This window comes from Schistocerca americana, chromosome 3 (genome assembly GCF_021461395.2).
Source record: "Schistocerca americana isolate TAMUIC-IGC-003095 chromosome 3, iqSchAmer2.1, whole genome shotgun sequence".
In the NCBI taxonomy this organism is placed as follows: Eukaryota; Metazoa; Arthropoda; class Insecta; order Orthoptera; family Acrididae; genus Schistocerca; species Schistocerca americana.
In genome coordinates, this window is record NC_060121.1 from 461,124,017 (window position 1) to 461,142,463 (window position 18,447).

Genomic DNA, 18,447 nt, shown 5'->3' on the forward strand with positions numbered 1-18,447 from the left:
TGTTGTCATACGACGTCATTCATGTACGACGGGACTACCTATTTCGTCAATTTAGCAGTGAAGCGATATATGCGTTCTGCAGTATGTTGCTACGTTTATAATATCTTACAGCGACAATTGCGAATCCCGAGAATGGATTGTTACAGGGCAAACCACTCACAATAACGCCCATATCACTCATTAGCCAATGAACCTGCTTCGAGATTAAAGCTGCCATGTATAGTCGTCGTCCAAGGCCATAAAAGACAATTGGCAACAAGCAGTGGCATCTAATATTTCCTTCACTACTCAATCCGAATCGCAAGAATTCATCTTCTTTGGGTCAACCATTATAACCTGTCAGTCAAGAAAAGGCAGGATTCGGTTACGATTGTTGACGGCGACATAATCAGTTACTATTGCTTGCCTTTTACAGTTACATCCATTTATTTCTAAGACAGTGATCCAGACTCAACAATAAATTTAAAAAATTCCACACGTTATTAATGAAAAAATAAACAATTGTGTAAATAATAGTGTTTTCAGTGCGTTACAACTCAGCAAATCACCATAAAATACAGGTACAGACAATTTTTAACAAAAGACATGCCACTGTGATTACGGCTGAAGGCCTTACACGCCAAGAACGGCTATAAATTAAGAATGTTTAAGAACTCGCTGCAATTACAACTTACAGGTATTGAAGTACTAAAAGTAAGTGGCCACAAACAAAGCAGAAGGTATCAGACGCCAGGAATAGCAATAAATAAGGTTTTAAGGCTTACTGCTAAAATACAAATATCGAATTATTTTTTCAAAGCAAATGACCACAATCACAGCTGAAGGCCATACACGCCATGAACGGCAGCAAATACAAGCAAAGGTTAATTAAAAGAAACAAGTAACTCACCACCAAAAGTGCGGAATAAGATGATGGTAGCTTGTAACACAACCATTACACTGCTAGATTTATTCCAGAAGGCGACCGGAACTATTAACTAGACACACATAACCTTTAATGTAGGCATTACAAGGTATGGTAATAAATAATACAATAATAAAACACAAATACGAGTCACAGACAGTGCTCCAGGAGTCGACCTCTGAGAAGGTCCGGCAACAAACTCTTTCGCGAGCTGTGAGATAGGCAGCCAAGTGTTACAAATGTTCATACGTGAGTGAAATCTTATGGGACTTAACTGCCAAGGTCATCATTCCCTAAGCTTACAGACTACGTAACATAAATTATCCTAAGGACAAACACACACACACACCCATGCCCGAGGAAGGACTCGAACCTCCGCCGAGACCAGCCGCACAGTCCATGACTGCAGCGCCTCAGACCGCTCGGCTAATCCCGTGCGGACCAAGTGTTGCATTCACTTCACAAGATGGTAACTCAGACTAGTGGCAGTCTATCGAATGACTAATGATAATCTTGCTGAAGCTACCTGACGTCCAATAAACCAAATGCAAGAATGGAACAACATGCCAAAGCCGGAACCGGCGGACTGCACTTTGCCCCCAGAATACTGTGCTTAGAGTGCCCAGAACGAGAAAGGAATCACTACCACCAGAGTAGAAGAATCACCAACGGCCTACAATCAAGAAAGCTGTCAAAACTACACGCCTTACCGGACAGCAGCGGCAAGGCGAGGAAACGTACACTGCCATTACATGCACTAACCCCCAGGGCAAGTAACTGGGGTATTAGTTGCCACCAGGCAGGTAAAATACCACTGGTTGAACTTAACAAATTGTAACAAGCTGAACTCGGTAAATAGTAATAAGAAGTCGAAGAAAGCTAATGAGATCCGCTTTCCCCTAGCGCTCCACTCGCTGCTCTTCGCCTCGGCGACACTACGAACAGCAACAAGAGCCCAAGTCACTGGAGAATCGCGAGATGTAACAATGGTGGAGGTTTCTCTACTTGAATTGAACTACACTCATCTTAAAGCCTGTAGGATCTGGTTTACGACGAGATCATGCACCTTCGTAACCACAGCCCTTCCATCCGGCAGTCCATGCGCGCCGCGAGCGGTCCAGGCGTGTTTCCGCACTGCGCGGACCTGGCTCGTCCTGAGTCTCCAACCGAACTGCCACACTCACACGACACGGTAAAACAAAAAGATAGGGCAACAGTTACTACATATCGATAAACGCCACTGCTGCCCCTAGCGGACATGCAACGCTTGCGAAACGAGTGGCGCCAGTCAGAATGAGAAAAAGACAAACAACCGCAACCGTGCCAACTAAAGGATACAGTCTGACCTCCATCACAAGGCGGAAACCTACAAACCGCATCAACGCAGGCCGCAGCACAGCTCAACCATCTCCAAGAACGCCTGAATTGTATATTAGGATAAAATAAGCACTTATTCCCTTTACAAAATGTTACGCCGAGAACTGCGAAAACGATGACGGATTTTTGTAGCGCCAACGACTGGTAAAAAGGCCAATATCACCAATTAGCCAGTGATCCATCTTCAAGATTAAAGCCACCATGAATAATCATATTCGAAGACTACAATTTTCAGCACGCAGTGGCATCTACTATTCTTTTCACTTTTCAACGCCAGTCCCAAGAATTCGTTTTACTTAGTTCAAATGGCTCTGAGCACTATGGGATATAACGTCTGAGGTCATCAGTCACCTAGAATTTAGAACTATTTAAACCTAACTAACCTAAGGACATTACACACATCCATGTCCGAGGAAGGATTGAACCTGCTACCGTAGCGGTCACGCGGTTCCAGACTGTAGCGTCTAGAACCGCTCGGCCACTCCGGCTGGCTTATACATAGTTAACCATTTACAAGAATGCCTGCATTGCATATGAAGAGAAAATAAACAGACCAGCAAATACAAGGAGACAATTCCTCACTAAAATGTGCTTCCTAGTACCAAATGTAAGTCTTAATTTGAGACTGACATTTGGAAGAACGTTTTTATGCAGTACAAAATCGTACTGAATTGTGGGAAAATCACGAAATAAAAGAATCGAAGCGCACGAGACGTGATGATGCGGAAGGATAATGACAGCTAGATGGACATCAGACATGGGGTGTGTCTCCACAAAAGCGAAGGGGAAACGAATATATAGAAAACGAGAAGTAGAATATGCGTTGTGGAATCAGTGAATGGTTGTGTCGATAAAAAGAAGCGGCCTAATGGGTGAATACCTGGTGCGTTAAGACATTATACGTCTGTAGTAATGAAGTCTCTGCCCGGGTAGGACTGTTGAACATGGCCTCAGAGAGATCAAAGCCGTAAAGTGGCCAACACGGGCCAATGTGAATTTTTTCGTGCATGAGAGAATTTGTGCACAAACCATCTGGACTTCCTAATCTGTAGTATTACGATCCGCTGTTCAACTTTGTACTGCCGTGAGATGGCACCATATGCTCGTACGGACGTTGTGTAAATACGAAGGAGAACGTACACTGTAAGATATATAAAAAAAGGAAACGACGGACCATGAAGGAATTATCGGAATGTGACGGAAATCGATAGATGTATTGGATGTACAGGCAAACAAATTTCAGAAAAAATGCATGATCTATTCAAGAGAAAGAGCTTCACAAATGGAGCAAATTAATAACGCGTATATTCTCCTCTGGCCCTTTGCAAGCAGTATTCGGCTTGGAACTGATACAGTTGTTGGATAACCTCCTGAGCGATACCATCCCACCTTTCTCCAACTGGCGCGTTATATCGTCAAAAACCCGAAATGGTTGAAGCACCCACCCACAATGCTCCAAACGTTCTCAAGTAGGGAAAGATCCGGCGACCTCGCTGGGCAATGCAGGGTTTGCCAAAAAAAAGGCAAGCAGTATAAACTCTCACCGTGTGCTGGCTGGCCAGAATAGCTTGCCAGGAAGGTAACAACACGAGTCGTAGAATGTCGTTGACGTACCGCTGTGCTGTAAGGGTGCCGTCGAGGGTCTTGCTATTAAAAGAAATAGCACATCATAAGACCCCCGGATGTCATGCCATACAGCAGGCGGTAGTCGGGTTGGTAGCCCACCGCTGTCAGGTGCACCTCGAGACACGCCTTCGGCCAGGAATTTCATTGACTGGCGTAGAACTGTCTTCAGTGAACTGAGCACACATAACTAGTGAAAATGTGCCTGGATACATTACCGACAACGATTAAATGTTCGTATCTTGCTCGACAGGCCCACAGGAACATATTTTAAACAGTAAAGTGATGAAAATTCGTAATTTTAAAACAGACGGGACAGTCATCATTGATGACGGTTCTCATCAATTGAGAGAAGGCTGAGAACTTTGCCTAGCCACGCCAGGTGTTCTGTAACAGCTCCCTATACCATATGACATAGCATTTATACACACCAGAAAGTGCAACTTAAAAGTTGCGAAACCTGTTGAGTGAGTCTGAAATCGGCTGAAATAAATACAGTTACGGCGGACTATTCGATTTTCATTCATATTTATATTTTAACAGTTTAGACACCTGTATGTAAACACCTTTTACACTGTCTGAACTGGTCAATCTATTATATTTTACAGCGTGTCTATCGAAAAATAGGAATTTTTAACACATTCACCTCCACGCATTATCGTAAACGACGCATTACAGTTGTTGTACAGTTCACAATAAATGTTCGAATATCCCAAAGCAGACTTTAATGCAATTTTATAATCATGGGAGAAAAAGGTTGTGCAGCTTGTCTCAGTGCCTGTGCACGTTCCGGAATAAGGGCTCCATGGTCGGATCAGGTAGTTCATCTCGCGTATTCACCTTCGATTTGTATACCTCAGACTACATCCAACCCCATAAACCGAAATCTAGTAGTGCAAGGTACTGACATCCTGGCGACCAGTCAATTACACTACCAATTACGGTAAAACACATAAAACGTGCCACTACTCCAAAACGAAAGTATATTAAATCTTCTCTGTCTCGGGAACCATTCGGAATAGGGTATATAACCATATGAAAGAGTGTCTCTGTCATATCCCTGAATATTGTCCATTTCTCGTGGGACATCCTGCGGACTACGTGATGGTGAGAGCAACTGTCAAACAGCTTCCTTATCTATCTGGAATGTCGCCCGTGATTTAGGAGTAGCGTCTTTCATCACTAATCAAAAACATCCTCGACCCTGAGTTCGAAAACCGCCACAGCTTAAAGTTTGATTAATAATCAGCATTGGCAGCCGAAGCCTTCCATCAAAAGCCACCCTCATTCTGCCCACGGAATTTTCAAAGAGGGTGTAAAAGCGGACACAGGTTCAGGGCACTCTTTTGTCCTGGTAACTGCGCCTAAAGGTGGAAGAATCAGCAATGGTCAATGGCATGAAGATGCAGAAGGCAACGGAAACCACCGCATTAAAGACAAATATATCAACAAGACATGTGCCCTGTAACTGAAAAAGTGTCTTGACGATCTCTCCATTGGCAAAAGTTTTCAGAATAATCTCTCGTTCCGATCTCCGGGACGGGACTGCCAAGGGGTAGGTGCCCATAACAAAATGTTTGAATAACCGACGGAAGGATAACGTTCTACGAGTTGGAGCGTGGAATGTCAGAAGCTTGAACATAGTAGGGAAGCTAGAAAATCTGAAAAAGGAAATTCAAAGGCTCAACTTAGATATATAGGCGTCAGTGACATGAAATGGAAAGAAGACAAGGACTACCGATCAGGTTAGTATAGGGTAATATCAACAGCAGCAGAAAATTTTATAACGGGCGTAGGATTCGTTATGAACAAGGAGATAGAGAAGAGAGTACGTTACTGTGGACAACTCAGTGACAGGGTTGTTCTTATCAGAATCGACAGCAAACCAACACAGACAGTGATAGTTCAGGTACACACACCGACATCGCAAGCTGAAGAATATGAGAATACTGAAAGGGTATTACAGTACGTAAAGAGAGATGAAAATCTAATAGTCATATGAGATTGCAACGCAATTGTAGTGGAAGGAGTATATGAAAAGGTCACGGCAGAATATGGGCTTGGGACTAGGAATGAGAGAAGAGAAAGGGTAACTGAGTTCTGTAAAATATTGCAGCTAGTAGTAGTGAATACTGTGTTCAAGAATCACAATGGAAAAAGGTGTACTTGGAAAGTGCCGGGTGGTACGGGAAGATTTCAGTTAGACGACATCGTGGTTAGACATAGATTCCGAAATCAGATTGGACTGTAAGGTGTACACAGCAGCATATGTAGACTCTGATCACAATACAGTAGTGATGAAGAGAAGGCTGAAGTTTAAGAGATTAATCAGGAAGATTCAGTAGGCAAAGAAGTGAAATACGAAAGTACCAATGAATGACGAGATACCCTTGAAGTTTTCTAAGGCTATAGGTACAGCAATAAGGAATAGCTCAGTAGACAGTACTGTTGAAGAAGAATGGACATCTCTAAAATGGGCAGTTACAGAAGTTTGGCAAGAAAAACGTAGGTGCAAAGAAGATAACTGTGAAGAAACCATGAGTAATAGAAGAAATGTTTTGATTAATGAAAGAAGGAAGTGTAAAAATATTCAGGGAAATTTAGGAATACAAAAATACAAGTCGCTGAGGAATGAAGTAAACAGGCTGTTCAAGGAAGCTAAGACGATACGGCTGCATGAAAAACGTGAAGAATTCCAAAAAGAAATGATTGTCGGAAGGACTCACTCAGCGTATAGGAAAGTAAAACAACCCTCGATGAAATTAAAAGCAATGGTAGTAACATTAAGAGTGGAACGGAAATTTCACTGTTAAATGGAGAGGAGAGAGTGGATAGATACAAAGAGTTCACTGAAGGCTTCTATGAGGGGGAATATTTGTCTCATGAGGTACCCGAAGAAACAGGAGTCGATTTAGAGGTGATAGGAGATCCAGTGTTACACTCAGAATTTAAGAGAGCTTTGGAGAGCTTAAGAACAAATAAGGCAGAAGGAATAGATAATATTTCATAGCAATTTCTGATAGCTTTAGAGGAAGTGGCAACAAAATGACTATTTACGTTGGTCTGTAAAGTGCGTAAGTCAAGCGACATACCTTCTGACTTTCGAAAAAATGTCATCCACACTATTCTGAAGGCTGCAAGAGCTGACATTTGTGAGGATTATGGCACAATCAGGTTAACAGCTCATGCATTCAAGTTATTTACACGAATAATACGTATACATAAGAACGGAAAAGAAAATTGAGGTGGTGTTAGACGACGATCAGTGAGGCTTTTGGGAAGGTAAAGGAACCAGAAAGGCAATTTTGACTTTGTGCTTGATAATGGAAGCAAGAGTAAAGAAGAGTTAGCACACGTTCATAGTATTTGTTGACTTGGGAAAAGCGTTTGACAGTATAAAATTGTGCAAGAGTTTCCAAATTCTGTGAAGAATAGAGGTAAGATACAGGCATGTACGGGTAATATACAATATGTGTAAGAGCCACAAGGGAATAATAAGACTGGACGACCAAGGACGAAGTACCCGGATTAAAAAGGGTGTAAGACAAGGATGTAGTCTTTCTTCCCTACTGTTCAATCTGTATTTCAAAGAGGCAATGATGGAAAAGAATGTAGTCAGGAGTCGATTCACAATTCAAGGTGAAAGGATATCATCAGTGAAAGTAACGAAGTATTACATGATCTGCTAAATAGAATGAACAATCCAATCAGTACAGAATATGGACAGAGAATAACTCGAAGAAAGACGAAAGTAATGAGAAGTGTCAGAAATGAGAAGAGCAAGAAACTTAACATTAGGATTGATGGTCACGAAGTAGATGATACTAACGGATTCTGCTACCTAGGCAGCAAAAACCAGTGTAGTTCCGAGCAAGGAGGACATCAAAAGCAGACTGGCACTGATTAAAAGGGCGTTCCTGGCCGGAAGAGGTCGACTAGTATCAAACGTAGGCCTTAATCTGAGGAAGAAATGTCTGAGAATGTACGTTTGGAGCACGGCATTGTATGGTAGTGAAACATGGACTGTAGGGAAAGCGAAACAGAAGAGAATCGTAGCATTTCAGATGTGGTGCTATAGACGAATGCTGACACTTAAGTGTACTGACAGAGTAAGGAATGAGGACGTTCTGCAAAGAATCGGAGAAGAAAGGTATACGTGAAAAACACTGACAAGGAGAAGGGATAGGGTGATGGGACACCAGTTACGATACAAGGGAATAATTTCCATGGTACTAGAGGGAGCTGTAGAGGACAAAAACTGTAGACGAAGACAAAGATAGGAATACGTCTACCAAATAGTTACAGACGTAAGTTGCAAGTTTTAAGGTGTCAGGCAAATCCAACACCTTCCACGAAAACCCTGACATGATAGCAAATCCGGCAGTATGTCACATAGCTCCGAATAAATCCTGACATTAAATTAACCAAAGTAATACGATCAACGAGTGAGCAAATGGAATACCACAGACTAACACAAGAATGCCTAAATGCATGTCATAGCTTCCCACCGTGAAACAGACATAGTTCTGAGGGAAGAAACGAGAACAGAAGCCAAGAGCAGAGTCATGTAGGCTAGGAGGCCCTACGATAAGGGACGGACACCCACGTTGCCAACCGACCGCCAGGACTATCCCCCAGCCCATGTTAAAAGATAGAGCTCTCCAGAAGAACAGTATAGATCTTACGATAACACTAAAAGGACCACAGCAGCTGAAAGTTTTAGCGTGAGACTATACGCGTCTCTGTTACGTTGAGAACATTAAAAACATTGCACCACCACGAAAAGTATAACGTTTCTCATTGGATAGACAGAATTTTTGTAGGCAGAGCTTAAGGTTAACATTGAGACCCTGATAGGTCATTTGACAACACAGCCAGATACCTTTTTTTTTAAACCAGCTTCGGTAAATTGTAGTAAGGAGAAGTTAGGAGAGAGTTGCTTCCGAGACGGCGAGGTGTGTAGAGCTGCGCCGCGCGCCGCCCAACGCCCCCTGACACTGCCTAAACACCGACAAGGTAAGGAATGCACGCGGTGCCGCCATAAGGCTTCACTCAGAACTGCAGGAGTCTCATCTGTTACATCCCCTTTTTACGTAATACTAGTGTCGATCGTCAACTGAACTTCGAGGTATTCACATTTGCTACTAGAAGTTAAAATCTGAAACGAGATGATTTTTCTGTTATATAATTATTGAGAAGCCACTGTAATTTACGACAAGTTAAATAAGTAATGAAAGATAATTGAGGATCACTGTAGAACATTTTGATAGTTTTCTCTTTTATGAGACTTAATTTGGCATAGGTCATCCTTCGATCCATTGTAGAACTTGGAAACCCATTCGGGGAACATTCGTTCACATTTTTGTTGAATGCAGTTGGTTTTTATCATCCTGTATTAAAATATTTCCTTTTATCAATAGTGCAATTTATAAACAATGTTTTGTGAGTAGAATAAAATTTCCAATGGTAAACTTAGCTGCTTTTTCGACATTATTTTACCAGCTAACTAAAACTAGGAAGGCCTTGAACACCTTCCACTAAATTTAGTTAGTATTAAGATTCCTTTACAGGGAGTGCAGTGGAGCTGACGATGAAATCATTAAGTATTTGATTATATCAACGCTAGTGTCACTGAACTCTTCTGAACTCTACATGTCATGTGTGGTATGTGTGGTCTGGTGTCTCCTTACCAGCAACAGGTCCCAGGTTCAAACTAGTCAATTCCCTAAAAAACACACTAAGAGCATCGTTGCGCAAAAGTGGTAGGGAGACACGACTTAGAACAAACAGACACCATGCAGAATGTTAGAGAATAGCGACCCTACCAGGATGGTAAAATACCATGATTGAAGATCGACCACATGCCCAACTAGGTCAAAAAAATATCCTGTTGAAAAAATTTTGTAACAATTTTTTTTTTCTGGAAGTTATAAACAGTCGAAAATAGTAGCTGCAGCGATTGATAGTAAGAAAGTATTCAATAGAAAGTGAGATATTGTAGCAGAGACAATAGCATAATTAAGTTATGAATTTTAATATTGTTAGAATTAAGTTTTCTCTCCAATGCAAGTGCACAGGTGGCGGATACATCGTTGACAAGTTGGTTCTGACCCAACAAGTAAGTGAATGGATTGTCAGTCTTGGGTATAATTTGTGTCAAGTCGTGTGAGCAAAAAGTTTATGAATCGAGTGAGATCGTATGAGCGCATGTTGACGCGAAGTAGGATGCGTGAATTGCTTTTAAAACAGAAAATAAGGGATTCGGAAAGATTAGCAATGGCAGATCGAGACACTGACCGAATTGAGGTAGAGACCCAGCATGAAAATGGACACAGAATAGAGGACAGTACAAAGGACAGTACAACAGACGATGCAGTATCGCGAGGAATATGACAGATAACGCACCATAACAAGGATAATGTACGCCAAGGCATAGAAAACGTAGGTCAGCATACGACAGAGGAGCAGGAAAGTAGAGAGACAGTCGTTGAGGATTCTAACCTGCGTCTTGAATACGTAGAACCCATAGTACAAGTAATCAGAGCTCCCTCACCATAGAGTACAAGGAATTCGAGCAGATACGTGTCACCGCACTGTTCAATGCAATCGGTTGCAAACCAACACTTGGGCAAAAGTACAGAGCGTAGGACGTCGGAAGAAAATGCAATAGGACCCACCAATCTGACAGAATTATTACAACAAATGACGGAAACCATGACAAGACAAAATAAAGAAATTGCGAACGAAATCAAAATTCAGAATATAGAAACGACAAAGCAAATTGCAGAAACCACGAGACAAATACATGAGATTAGAGAACAAAACCAAAAAAATCAGTTACACCTAAGTCATATTGAAGACGAGGCAAAAGAATCTCGAGAGGTGATAGGAAACTTAATAACAGGTCACAATCAATTGAGAACAGACATTGACAAGGTAGAAGCGGACATACAAACATTGCGTAATGACATTCAGGACGAGATCAAAACATTACGTAACAACACCCAGGGAGAAGTCAAGACGCTAGAGAAACAGATAAACGTAATTACTAGACAAGCAGCAGGTACAGCGCGTGAAATTGTTGAAAACAGTGTGTTACACAAACGTATCACAAAAGCAGCGCTGAAAAGATATGATAATCGCATTGTCAAAATAGAAGCGCAAACGAAGCAACAATTTCAGAAATTGCGAACAGAGTTGTTGCATACTATTGAAGAGCGTAGTGAACAGGATCGAACAAGTTCTGAGTCTGCAACCACATCAGTATATGTAACAGCACCGGAAAAACAAGCAATTAACGAAGATATTACGCATTTGCAATTCCAATCACAGGCGGAAAGTAACATACGTGAAATCAAACAGCCTGGACAGCAACAAACACGTTTCGAAATTCTTGATGAACAAACGGCACCACAAACACATGCAGAACCACAAACGTATGTTTGAAGACAGTCTGGATCGTGCAATGAAGCAGCAAGGTTAGCCAGACAAGATACCGAACCAATACGTGACAATAGAAAGCCAGATAGCGAAGAGTACAGTGCAATGCATTCAGCTACACGTTCACAACCGATGGAAGAAAGTTATTGCATACCACTCCAACGATACTAAGCAAGGGCAGGCGAAAGTTACAGTGGACAATATCCAATGGATCTACCACAACCGGAAAGAAAGACGGGAGAAATGATCAAAAGCAAAAGTGACGAATAATCGCGAATTTCATATGGAACTATGACGAACTACGACAACGATCATTTCCTCACAGTCAGAAAATTTCAACTCTTCCGAGAAGGAAACTGATTACATCCACGAACTTTATTGATCAATTCCGAGTAGGATTACCAGAACACTGGACGCTAGCACACAAATTAGAAAGAAATATGGTTCAAATGGCTCTGAGCACTATGGGACTCAACTGCTGAGGTCATTAGTCCCCTAGAACTTAGAACTAGTTAAACCTAACTAACCTAAGGACGTCACAAACATCCATGCCCGAGGCAGGATTCGAACCTGCGACCGTAGCGGTCTTGCGGTTCCAGACTGCAGCGCCTTTAACCGCACGGCCACTTCGGCCGGCACACCAATTAGATTTTATGTGTGCACACATGACAGGAACAGTCACAGAAACCATGCAGAATGTTGCAGCGACATACCGACCGTACGAAGATTTCAGAAAGAAGTTTCTCTCAGGATATTGGTCCAGCGAAGCACAGAACAGAGTGAAGTACGAATTATTACAGAACGCATATTCTGAAAATTCAGGAGAGAAGAGTCCCGTGAAATTTTTCGAAGTAATGGCAAAGAAAAATCAATGCTTAGATGTACCATACAGTGACGGAGAGTTGATTAAATTATGCGCGATGAAGTTACCATTGAAATACCAGCAATCATTAGTAGGTCGCGGACGCAATAAGGTCGAAGCATTTAAAGGAATTCTAAGGGAACTAGAGTTTATATTTTCGGAAGATGAGCCAAGAAAATGACGAAGCGCACGTGAAAACGAAAGCAAAAAGCAGTGGAATCCACAGGACACAGTACGAAGAAACAATAATTACGAACCACGTGATAACTTCGCACCAAGAAACAACAGATTTCAAAGAAAAAAAAAACACGGTTATGCATTTAGAAGAGAATACGGCAATAACTATAATTCACCCAGGAACGGTAACAACTATTACAGAGGGAACAATGACAATCGGAATTGGTATTGGAGAACCAATAGACCGACAAATTATCAACAAAGGAACCAATAACAACAAGCGGAGCAAGAAAAGAGAATACGGATAGAAGAGGTGGAGGTAAGACCACCAAACCCTGAAAAACGTTCGAATTGACAGCTAAGCGCCCATGCCAAAGAGAATGACGCACCGACCCAGGATAATTGCAGCACCTTGAACGGAGAAGTAAATACCTTATCACGAGAAGAGAAGAAGGAAGAAACAAAACTGCAGGGACCAGATGAAAACGAAGGCAGGAAAATAACAATATCGTGTTGGGACGAAATTAATTGGGAGAATACTGACGAGGAAGATGAATTACTAGAGGCATCCACAACGAATGTAGGAGGAAAGGACGAAGTAATGAGTATTGCAGAGCTATTTGAGATGGAAATCAGGGAAAGCGAATTCAGTGAGGATAATACGCAGTCGACAGAAGTTAAAAATAAGTTACTGGTGGGCACACAACCCATCGTATATAATGAAGGAAGTTATGAAGCGATAATTAGTGCATTTAAATGCGATTATGTGGAAGTAGCGACGAAGAAGGAGAAGATAGATGAGGATGAGGTAGAGGATGTTGAAGAAAGCGTAAATGAAGGAAAAAATAGAGAAGAGGAAATAAAAGAGAGAGAAGTAGCAGTCGAAGCTTATACTACAGAAAGTTCGAATTCACAGGAGAAAGTCCCGAAAAGACTCATGTATGATTCAGTGGAGGATTCGTTGATGCAGGAAGAACAAGAACAGAACCAACCCTTTCAAATTCAACCAATTGTGAAGGCCATGGTAAAACAGATCCCAGTCAATATTGTAACTGATAGCGGAAGTGAACTGATCGCGATCTCAGAAAATTTATTCATGCAGTGTAATGCCAATGAGGAGTTGCCAGTTCTGAAAACACATAAGATTAAAGTAAGAGGTGCTATTAGAAACAATTCTGCGGAAGTTACGAGACAAACAAGGTTAACTATTTAGTGCCAAGGTCAAAAGATCGAAGCCAACTTCGTGATTATACCTAAACTAACTGTGGATTTGATTATATGTGCAGATTTTTTAAATGAGAGACGAGCGATAATAGATATGGGGAAAGGTAGCGTAACATTCGGGAATGTCACACTTGTTTTTGAGCAAAAGCTAAAATTAGAAGAAATACCAGTTATAAACAAACAATTAAGAATGATGCGAGACAAAGAGGATGAAGAATTAGAATGGTATGCACAAAAGGGGGAATCGCTTCAACTCATGTTAGAAGTCCATAAAGAAATCGACGAAAAATTGTAAGAAGTTCAAGGTATTTCGGAATACAGCAAAAGAGAATTAGAGGGTATTTTACGAGATAAAGCAGAGGTATTTTTACGTAAGACTGGCAGTATTAAACACTTTCAGTACAAGTTTGAAGTAAAACAGCACAAACCATTTAGAGTGCCACCCTATACAATCCCATTAAGCTATAGGAATAAAGTATTCCAGGAGATATGTAAAATGTTAGATGATGATGATATTGAACCAGCTACCTCCACGTATAACAGCCCACTCCATATTGTACAAAAACGAGATGGGAGCATCAGGTTAGTGCTTGATTCGAGACAGATCAACACAATCATAATCACTGAGACAGATCGCCCGGAAAAATTAGAGGAATTGATACAAAACTTCCACGGTGCTAAGATATTTTCATCAATTGATTTACGGAGTTGTTTCTGGCAAATAGAATTGGCCCCAGAATGTAGACAATTTACAGCATTTATCGTATTCGGTAGATGTTACCAATTTAAACGATTGCCTTTTGGTTTAAACATATCATCAGCAGCGTTTATTAGGGGATTTAATACTATACTCAGTCCTGAAATTTTACATAACATTACTTGTTATGTTGATGATGTGATTATAGCAGAACCCTCTTGTGAGCATCACAACGACACATTAAATCAGTTTTTACAGATCATGAAAGATCATGGGGTCACAGTAAATATAACTAAATCCAAATTGGGAAGGTGAGAGGTCAAATTTATAGGACACATAATTTCAGAGAAAGGGGTAATGCCCGACCCAGAAAAACTAACAACAATCAAAGAATTCTGTATTCCATATAATAAGAAATCTCTCAGAGGATTTCTAGATCTCACTGGATTCTATACAAAATTTATTTGGATCGACTCTCTCGCAACACCATGCCTATGTGCATTGACTGGAAAAAACACGCCATGTGTATGGGATCAACAAGCTAATGAAGAATTTTTAAAAGTGAAAAACGCAGTAACAACAGCACCGATTTTAGCACTTCCTGATCTAACACAAAATTTTTGTATGGCCACTGACAGCGCGTAAATAGGTTTAGGAGTTGTTTTATTCCAAAAATATGAACAGGCAGAGGTAAGATCATATAGAACAATTGCATTTTCCAGTCGTGTACTCACAAAAAGCGAGAAAAAGTATTCAGTCACGGAGCTGGAAGCATTGGCCATTGTATGGGGCTTCCAAAGTTTTTGATACTTCATATTCGGAAGAAAAACAAAATTATACACTGACCACAAAGCATTAGAATTTCTGTTATCCGCCAAACTAACTCTTGGGAGGTTAGCCAGATGGGTGTTAATACTACAAGAATTTGACTTAACTATTAAACACATACCAGGACCAGCCAATGTATTAGCGGATGCTTTATCGCGATGTCCACAGGGTGCATCCAATAACATAGGTTTGGAAGCAGCAGAAGACCAGTTAACAATGTACTATATGAAACAAGTACCTTTCGAAAACTACATTAAGACCACATTGAAAACCATAGGCAGTGGACAGGACAAGGATCCCAAAATACTAGGAATCAAACACAAGTGGAGAAGTAAGAATTGTCCAGACATTCGACAGCACTATCTCGTAAAAAACTATGTTTAATTTTTTAGACGAAATGTTGCAACGAATGAATGGTTAATTGATATCCCATATGAACTAATTAATAAGTATGAGGGCAGTTCAATAAGTAATGCAACACATTTTTTTTCTCGGGCAATTTTGGTTGAAAAAACCGGAAATTTCTTGTGGAATATTTTCAAACATTCCCGCTTCGTCTCGTACAGTTTCATTGACTTCCGCTGTACGGAGCTGTTAAAATGGCGTCTGCAACGGATGTGCGTTGCAAACAACGGGCAGTGATCGAGTTTCTTTTGGCGAAAAACCAGGGCATCTCAGATATTCATAGGCGCTTGCAGAATGTCTACGGTGATCTGGCAGTGGACAAAAGCACGATGAGTCGTTGGGCAAAGCGTGTGTCATCATCGCCGCAAGGTCAAGCAAGACTGTCTGATCTCCCGCGTGCGGGCCGGCCGTGCACAGCTGTGACTCCTGCAATGGCGGAGCATGCGAACACACTCGTTCGAGATGATCGACGGATCACCATCAAACAACTCAGTGCTCAACTTGACATCTCTGTTGGTAGTGCTGTCACAATTGTTCACCAGTTGGGATATTCAAAGGTTTGTTCCCGCTGGGTCCCTCGTTGTCTAACCGAACACCATAAAGAGCAAAGGAGAACCATCTGTGCGGAATTGCTTGCTCGTCATGTGGCTGAGGGTGACAATTTCTTGTCAAAGATTGTTACAGGCGATAAAACATGGGTTCATCACTTCAACCTGAAACAAAACAGCAATCAATGGAGTGGCGCCACACCCACTCCCCTACCAAGAAAAAGTTTAAAGCCATACCCTCAGCCGGTAAAGTCATGGTTACAGTCTTCTGGGACGCTGAAGGGGTTATTCTGTTCGATGTCCTTCCCCATGGTCAAACGATCAACTCTGAAGTGTATTGTGCTACTCTTCGGAAATTGAAGAAACGACTTCAGCGTGTTCGTAGGCACAAAAATCTGAACGAACTTCTCCTTCTTCATGACAACGCAAGACCTCACACAAGTCTTCGCACCCGAGAGGAGCTCACAAAACTTCAGTGGACTGTTCTTCCTCATGCACCCTACAGCCCCGATCTCACACCGTCGGATTTCCATAAGTTTTGCCCAATGAAGGACGCAATCCATAGAAGGCACTACGCGGATGATGAAGAAGTTATTGATGCAGTACGACGTTGGCTCCGACATCGACCAGTGGAATGGTACCGTGCAGGCCTACAGGCCCTCATTTCAAGGTGGCGTAAGGCCGTACCATTGAATGGAGATGACGTTGAAAAATAGTGTTGTGTAGCTAAAAGATTGGGGAATAACCTGGTGTATTTCAATGCTGAATAAAACAACCCCTGTTTCAGAAAAATAATGTGTTGCATTACTTATTGAACTGCCCTCGTACATATGGTATACACAGTTAAGTAAGGCCACTTTGGACCAAAGAAATGCTTTTTAAAAATAGAACAAACAAGCCATTTTCCTAATATGGAAAGATGAATTAGAACAGTATTAGTCAAATGCAAAAAAATGTATGAGGGCTAAACACGTCACTTTCCAAACCAAACCACCTACGTTTCCAATAATCCCTAAAAAATTAAAACAAATAGCTGCAACAGATTTGATGGGGCCCCTCCCATGCACAAAAAATGGATATATTTTCATATTTGTCGTTTTGGAACTTACTTCTAAATATGTTACCTTGATACCATTAAAATGGGCAACAGGTCTTACTATAAGTAAAGCATTTAGACAAAATTTTCTCAGACAAGTAAGTTGAGTGGAACGAATAATTTCGGATAATGGCCCACAATACAAATCAGTGCAATGGCAGAACATATTAAAACAACACTAAATAAAACCCATCTACATATCTAAGTACAAACCAAACGTAGATCCAGCAGAACGATCTATGAAGGACATAGGCACTTTATGCCAATTATATGCAGCCAAAAGACACAACACTTGGGATATATACCTTAAAGATTTTCAAGAAGTATAAATGGAATGCCACATAGCACTACACTACTACCTCCAGTTACTGTACTTAAAAATATTGAAACCCGAACATAACCAGAGAAAATGTTAGATTTCCTATTGTACCATGTAGACACCACAAAAAAGTCATAGCAACAGCATTCTCCACATCAGAAAGGCAGCCATTAAAAGAAAAGAAAGAGGAGATAGAACAGCAATTAAAAGAACATTCTCAATAGGCCAGAAAGTATTTGTAAAAACACACCATCTCTCCAGCAAACAGAAACACAAAATACATAAGTTTTACGCTGCATACAAAGGACCAGTTATAATTAGCCGAATTGCTCATGATAATGCTGTGGAACTAATGCACCCAAAAACAGGCAAAAGCTTAGGACTTCACCATGTGAGCCATATCAAAAAGTTTGAAGATTAATTTTATTACTGATAAATAATTAGCACAATATTTCAAGTTTATGTTGCAGATAAGATCGTCAGGAAAAAGAAGAATTAAGAGAGAGGAAGGTGGGGAAAAGAAAGTAGTTTCAATAAAAACAAAAATAACGCGAATAGTAGCATAGATTAAGGTGATGTGAGAAAGATAGTCTAACAGCATGAAATACTAAAATGCTATACACAATGACACTTCACATAAATAAGAAAAGAATTTGAGGATTCTTGTAGAAGTTGAGACTCAAAATATCTTAGAAATGTAACATGGAAAGAGCGCCGAAATTTGTAAGGCTTTTAAAAAAGGCGTAAAACAATGTAGGTACTAGACATATGTTAGATGATTATAAGTAAAACTTTTTGTAAGAACCATTGTAAAAATTCCAGCAAGAAGCAAATGCAATGACCCACAAGTTGCAACGAGAGGAGAAAGGATGTAATGAGGAAGACACGATTCCTACAAGGCAGAAGCATCGAGAGAAGGGAGAGGACAGCAAAACCAACAAATTGTA